Source organism: Rattus norvegicus, chromosome 9 (genome assembly GCF_021556685.1).
Source record: "Rattus norvegicus strain SHRSP/BbbUtx chromosome 9, alternate assembly SHRSP_T2T, whole genome shotgun sequence".
Taxonomy (NCBI): Eukaryota; Metazoa; Chordata; class Mammalia; order Rodentia; family Muridae; genus Rattus; species Rattus norvegicus.
Window position 1 is genome coordinate 7,696,302 of NC_141542.1, and position 7,317 is coordinate 7,703,618.

Genomic DNA, 7,317 nt, shown 5'->3' on the forward strand with positions numbered 1-7,317 from the left:
CCACTTCTGCCCAGCTTTGCCCACATCCCTGGCCGAAGAGTAATCTGCATGGTGTCACTGGAAACAGGAATAGAGGAGCAGTCAGTGGCAGGAACCTGCTTGGTCCAGCCTGGGCCCAGAACTGAACCGGGCCAAGAGCATATTTGAAGAAAACCAGAGGCATACAATTCTCTGTTTCCTGGTTGTGGCTTTTTTTATTTGAAGCTCTAAACAACATGTTGTTGTTGTTGATTTTTAATTGGATATATTTCATTTCGAATTCAAATGTTATTCACTTTGCTGATTTCCCAGAAATAAGTCCCAATACCATCGCCCTCCCCCTTCTTTTATAATGGTATTCCCTTCACCATGCATCCACTTTCTCAGACTAGCAAGGACCAAGGGCTGCTCATTCCATTTGTGCCCAAGAAGACCATCCTCTGATACACATGCAGATGGAGCCATGGCACAGCCCCTGTATAGTGATTGGGTAGTGGTTTAGTCTCTGGGAACTCTGCTTGGCAGGCATGGTTGTCTTATGTGGTTGCAAGTCCCTTCAGCTCTTTCAATCTTTCTCTAATTCCTCCAACTGAGGTCCAGTTCTCAGTTCAATGGTTTGCTGCTAGCATTCTCCACTGTATTTGACATGATCTGGCTGTGCCTCTCAGGAGACATCTATATCCAGTTCCTGTCAGCCTGCACCTCTTAGCTTCATCACCTTATCTAGTTTGCAGGCTGTATATGTATGGGCCACTCGTGGGGTAGACTCTGAATGGACATTTCTCCAGGCTCTGTTCTACACTTTCCCTCCCTATCCCTTCTATGAGTATTCTCCTTCCCCTTTGAAATGCATTAGCATTTTGGTCATCCTTCTTGAGTCTCATGGTGTCTGTGCATCTTGGGTAATTCGAGCATTTGGGCTAATATCCACTTGTCAATGAGTGCATACCATGTGTGTATTTCTGTGATTGAGTTAACTCACTCAGGAGGATATTTTCTGGTTCATTCTCTTTGCCTATGAATTTCATGAAGTCATTGTTTTTGATATCTCTCTAGTACTCCATTGTGTAGATGTACCACATTTTCTGTTTCCATTCCTCTGTTGAAGGGCATCTGGGATCTTTTCATTTTCTGACGATTATAAATAAGGCTGCTATGAACATAGTGGAGCGTGTGCCCTGTTGTATGTTGGAGCATCTTTTGGCTATGTGTGCAAGAGAGGTATAGCTGGGTCCTCAGCTAGTGCAGTGTCTAATTTTCTGAGGAACCTCCAGACTGATATCCAGAATGGTTGTACCAGGCTGCAATCTCACCAACAATGGAGGAGTGTTTGTCTTTCTCACATCGCTCCAGCATCTTCTGTTGACTGACTGTTTGATCTTAGCCATTCAGACTGGTGTGATGGGGAATCTCAGGGTTGTTTAGATTTGCATTTCTCTTATAACTAAAGATGTTGAACATTTCTTTGGGTGCTTCTCAGCCACTCCATATTCCTCAGCTGTGAATTCTTTGTTTAGCTCTGAACCGCAATTATTAATAGGGTTATTAGTCTCCCTTAAGTCCAAGTTCATGAGTTCTTTTTATTTTTTGGATATTAGCCCTCTATCAGTTGTACGGTTCATAAAGGTCTTTTCCCAATATGTTGGTTGCTGTTTTGTCTTAACCACAGTGTCCTTTGCCTTACAGAAGCTTTGTAGCTTTATGAGGTCCCATATGTCTACTCTTGATCTTAGAGCATAAGCCATTCGTGTTTTGTTCAGGAAATTGTTTCCAGTGTCCATGTGTTCAAGATTCTTCCCCACTTTTGCTTCTATTAGTTTGAGTGTATCTGGTTTGATGTAGAGGTCCTTGATCCACCTGTGCTTAAGCTTTGTCCAGGGCAATAAGAAGGGGATGATTTGTCCTCTTCCATATGCTGACCTCCATTGGAACCAGCACCATTTGCTGAAAATGCTGCATTTCAGAAAAGTCACTGTATGTTATTTATTTAGCCTTTTTTTGACTGACATTGAGGTTGTTTTAATATCACATGAACTCTAATGTGATGAAAAGTTCCTGGTAAATGACCATGAGTCACTGTCTCCTCTGATGCTTCCAAAGTCTTCTATGAAGGAAACAGGGTAGTTTTAGTGAGGGGCCTATGATGAGTCAGCATAGAGCTTGATGGTGTCTTTTCCTAGAAATCTCTCTCTTGGGAATTTGATGATGTGTTGTTTAGGCTATCTATGCAGAGCATGTAACTTACTTGTAGGACCATCAGGTATTTTCGTAGAAAGGTTTCCTGAAGTGGAAATGAGTACAGGCCAGGGCAGCACAGCCTGCTTGAGTCTAAGAGACTCATACACAGCATTGTTCCCACTAATTCCTCACTCAACAGGAAATGTGGTGCATAAGAGCAAAGTTTTCATTTGTGCATGCGAGTGTGTATCTCTCTGTGTGTGTGTGTCTGTGTGTGTGTGTGTGTGTGTGTGTGTGTGTGTGTGTGTGTTTGCCAGCAGTGGATGAGCATGGTTATGCTCATGCTGTGTGTTTTTCTAATGCTGGATGATTTTTCAAGTCTTCTCGGTATGGGAATTTATATATAGGAGCGTGAGTGAGTGTTTGTGTGTGTGTGTGTGTGTGTGTGTGTGTGTGTGTATGTGTGTGTGTGCGTGTATGTGTGTGTGTGTATGTTTGTGTGTTTGTGTGTTTTCACTACTGAACCTGTGTTTCCCTCTATTTCCAAATTTCATGAGAAAAGTACTCTAAGAGTTCACTTTACATCCATGAAACATGAAATACAGCTGCCCAGTCATTAGGCATCTCCATCTAGCTCTGTACAGCAAAAGGACACTTAAGGTGTTAATTTATTCTGTTTTCAAAAAATTCATAACAGAATTATCTTGTGAAGTCTGGGGAGGAGTGGGAAATATGTTCAAGTGAGTCGTGTTTCACAGTGGTAACAAATGGTACAGGCCTGGAGCTTGCAGGTCCCTTTTTGTTATGGTGTAGAAGCAGGACAATAAAGTCCTTTAGAAATGCATCCCCCAAAAAGAGGACACAAAAACACCTGTAATGTAGATTTTCAAGTGATTAGGGGAAAACTACTGATCTGCATTGAAATCCTTTGGAGTACATCAAAGGAAAGGGGTGCAGGGAGGTAAGGGCAAGGCTTCTCTATATAATCCATGAGTTTATGCTGCTTCTCTGTTCTTTGTGAATTGTGAAAGCCCACTGGAAGGTTGTGTCACTCACTGTGTCTTCTCCGAGGTTGCTTTCCACATTGCCTGCTACCATTTCTTTCCAGCTACCTTGGCACACTACAGCTTCCCCTGGGAGTTTGGCTTGGATTTATTCTCAATTTTATTCATTGAGGATTTGAGTTGCTTGGAGTTGTATCATCATACAGCAAAAGTCCCATAGCTATGTTGTGTTGCAAGAACAGGCCAATTTCAGGAGCCCCTTTAGGTGCACAGATAATCCAAAGCCCTCCCCTATGTTTTCTGTGTAGCATTCTGCAAGTGCTGTTAATCAAAATCATTTTCTCTCAGTTAATTTCAGCCTCAATGAGGTTAGGAGAAATGATGAACTTCAGATGGGTCTGGGAGTGTAAGAACAGGTAGCCCTATGAGAAGCCATGTTCAGAAAGTGGAACAGAAGTTTTAGTTAACCCAGTGATTCCACCACAAGGAGTAGGTGTTGCCATTGCAACTAGGGAGCATCAGTGTTGTAGTGGTCACAGAGTAGCCTTGTAGGAGAATCAATCCTGACGTCCATCAGCCAAGGACTAAAAATGTACCATAGTGCGGAGCCTGTCCATGGATTCTGATTCAGTCTGAGATAATCCATGCAAGCTTTTACTTACTTACTCAAAATATCTGTGTCAAAATCACATTACGGGGAGAAAATTTGTTGATTTGGATCCTAGTTATGGAGATTTCCTGTGATTCTATCTTTGGGCAAGAAGTCACTCAGGCTATGATAAAGAGAGCTCCGATTAGAAGAAGCTGCACACTTCGGAGAAAGTCTGAAACAGTGAACAAGAACAAGAGTCTAGTCCACCACCAACATATGATCCTTTGCGGGGGGAACAAGACTGCTATTCCCAGCCTTGGGAACTTGCTAAGCAAGATTGTTAATAGTCTGAGTCTATGTCGGCTCATGGGACGACAGCACATCACTGACTGAGCTGTCTATTGGCTTTGGTCACTATTTACATATCCCACCCAACATTTGTTTTTATGCCTCCAGAGTATCCTGGGGAATCTTTACATTGAGCATTAATGTTCAGGTAGGAACACAGGCTGGAAGAAGCCATGTGAATATCCTTTCCCTTTATAAATACCCTTTTTGGGTGAATGACCACCCACCTGGAATTCAGCCTCAGGCAGCTATAGAGCTACTCAGAGTATTGTTCTGGTAGAGTTCATGTGAATTTTGCCCATGAAACAATATATATATGATCCTCTGGATTTCTTCCTATGTTCTACTCCTTTCTTCCTGTGATCTCTCCGGAAAGATCTCAGGACATTTTCTCTTCTGTCCTCTCACAAATTGCCTTACACTAGCCATAGACTTACAGGGGTGCTGTTCTGTTTCTACATCAAATCACCTATAATGTTCCGTGTGTATGCTGGGAAGATTTGCATGGAGCACATTCTCAGTGATTACAGGATCTATGCAATTCCCATGGATTTGATGTGAGATGGCTTCTCTGTGTATTTGCAGGTACAGCGGTTAAAATGAACCTAGGCAGGTTCCTTCACTGCAAACATAATCAGAACTTTCACCTCAATTCTGGGCATGTTCTCCAGAAGGCATCCACATGATATTCAAGGTTGCTCCTACCTCTCTTGACCTCAGATTCAGACATAGCTACAATGTTAGTATTCAATGTCATGTACCTGGACAAGTGGGAAAATATGCTCATTTTTCTCTTAATTCCAGTACAGTTCATAGTCCACAGTTCAAATTCTAGCAGTTTGAAAAGCTGAGATATAAATCGAAGCCCAGGTACTCTATGACACTTGGGGATGCAGGGACTGACCTCAGCTGACAGGTCATGCTGGATTGTCCAACTGAATAGAGCTGATGTAAGAGGGAGAGCTGAATTGACAACCACTCACTAAACCTTTATTCCCTTGCTCTGCTAGGTCTGAAATTCTCCAGCAGAAACTCGAACATGACATAGACCAGGACAAGATCTCCCTTGGAGAGAAGAGCTACAGGAGGAGAACTAAGTGTGCACAGCAAATACACCACTATTGTATCTCATCTGTAATGTCCATAGCAATTGTGGGCTGCATTTTCCTCCTTTAGTTTAACTTCTTTGGATTGAATAGGCTGTACTTTCACCTTGCCTCTCTCCAGCAAGTGTACACTTTTGGAGGGACTCAGAGAAGTGCTGATGCACATCAATCAAGAGCTGCTGGTCATCCAGAAAGACTGTGCACGTGTAAATTTGTACTTGTCCTGATGGGTCGCCAGAAGGGTTTCATGGAGATCAGTTTACAACATTGGAAAGACTTTGAGACAAAGACTGTGATGTATTTTATACTCGGTATTGGATGGTCTTGTCCTTCATACCCCATTCCAATAGAAGAGACCTCCTTACATTCCGCTTGAAAAGATTATTACCATCAGTAACTGCTTGCCTATTATGTTCCAAGGCCAACCACAGGGTATAAGTCTGTTCTGCAAAAGGAATAGCAAAAGAATGTTTAGCACAATTCCTCTGTTTAGATTTTGGTTTGAATTTTGGTTTTTTTGTTTTTCTTGTATTCATTTGAAAGTTTGTTATTTATTTGTTTTTATTTTATTCTTGCAGTTGATTCGCTATTTTGATAAGGATATAGACTGTATATATTGACTACCCGCATCTGGTTACTATTGAGTAAATTGGATGTATTCTTTTAAATAAAACAGTAATCTCAAACTCTTCACTCCTAAGAACCTTCTTTATTGATCATTAGTGTCAACATCTGAAGTCCCACAGCTATCAGGAAGGGATGGATCTCTGCATTCTCATGGGGACTGGGCATCAAATCACTTCCCAGTCAGACTGAGATTCAAAGGCAGTTATATAGTCACTGTTCACTGTGTTCCCAACTCTGTGAATTTCAACTTCATCATGCATATATTACCCACTGAGTATGCTTGCTGTCAAATATATAGTTACCTCTAAATAATACTCTGTGGATGAGAGTGTTGAACAAATTAATGGGATAATCATTAATTTTTCTGTAATATCTCTCAGGAAATATAAACATGGTATAAGGGAGTTTAAAGCAATCAGGAAGCCTGCACCGGAATCCGGTGGTGGAGAGTGCTGAACACCCAGAAATGCAGATACTCCTAGACCACAGGACAGAAAGCCACTTATGCCCAGCTTTGCCCACATCTCTGGCCCAATATTCATCTGCATGATGCCTCTGGAAACAGGAATAGAGGAGCAGTCAGCGGCAGGAACGTGCATGGTCCAGCCTGGGCCCAGAACTGACCTGTGCCCTGAGCTTATTTGAAGAAAACCATGGGCATACAATTCTCTGTTTCCTGATTGTGGCTTTTTTTATTTGAATCTCTAAACACCATGTTGTTGCTGTTAATTTTTAATTGGATATTTTTCATTTCGAATTCGAATGTTATTCACTTTCCTTGTTTCCCAGAAATAAGTCCGAATATCATCCCCTGCCCCTCTTCTATAAAGGTATTCCCTTCACCTCCATCCACTTTCCCAGCCTAGGCAGGACCAAGGGCTGCTCATTCCATTTGTGCCCAAGAAGACCATCCTCTGGTACACATGCAGATGGAGCCATGGCACAGTCCCTGTATAGTGATTGGGTAGTGGTTTAGTCTCTGGGAACTCTGCTTGGCAGGCCTGGTTGTCCTTATGTGGTTGCAAGCCCCTTCAGCTCTTTCAATCTTTCACTAATTCCTCCAACTGATGTCCAGTTCTCACTTCAATGGGTTGCTGCTAGCATTTGCCATTGTATTTGACATGATCTGGCTGTGCCTCTCAGGAGATATCTATATCCAGTTCCTGTCAGCCTGCACTTCTTAGCTTCATCACCTTATCTAGTTTGCAGGCTCTATATGTATAGGCCACATGTGGGGTAGACTCTGAATGGCCATTCCTTCAGGCTCTATTCTAAACTCTGCCTCCCTATCCCTTCTATGGGTATTCTCCTTCCCCTTTGAATGAAGGAGTGAAGCATGAGAATTTTGGTCATCTTTCTTGAGTTTTATGTTGTCTGTGCATCGTGGGTAATTTGAGCATTTGGGCTAATAGTCACTTATCAATGAGTGCATACCATGTGTGTGTTTCTGTGATTGGGTTAACTCACTCAGGAGGATATTTTC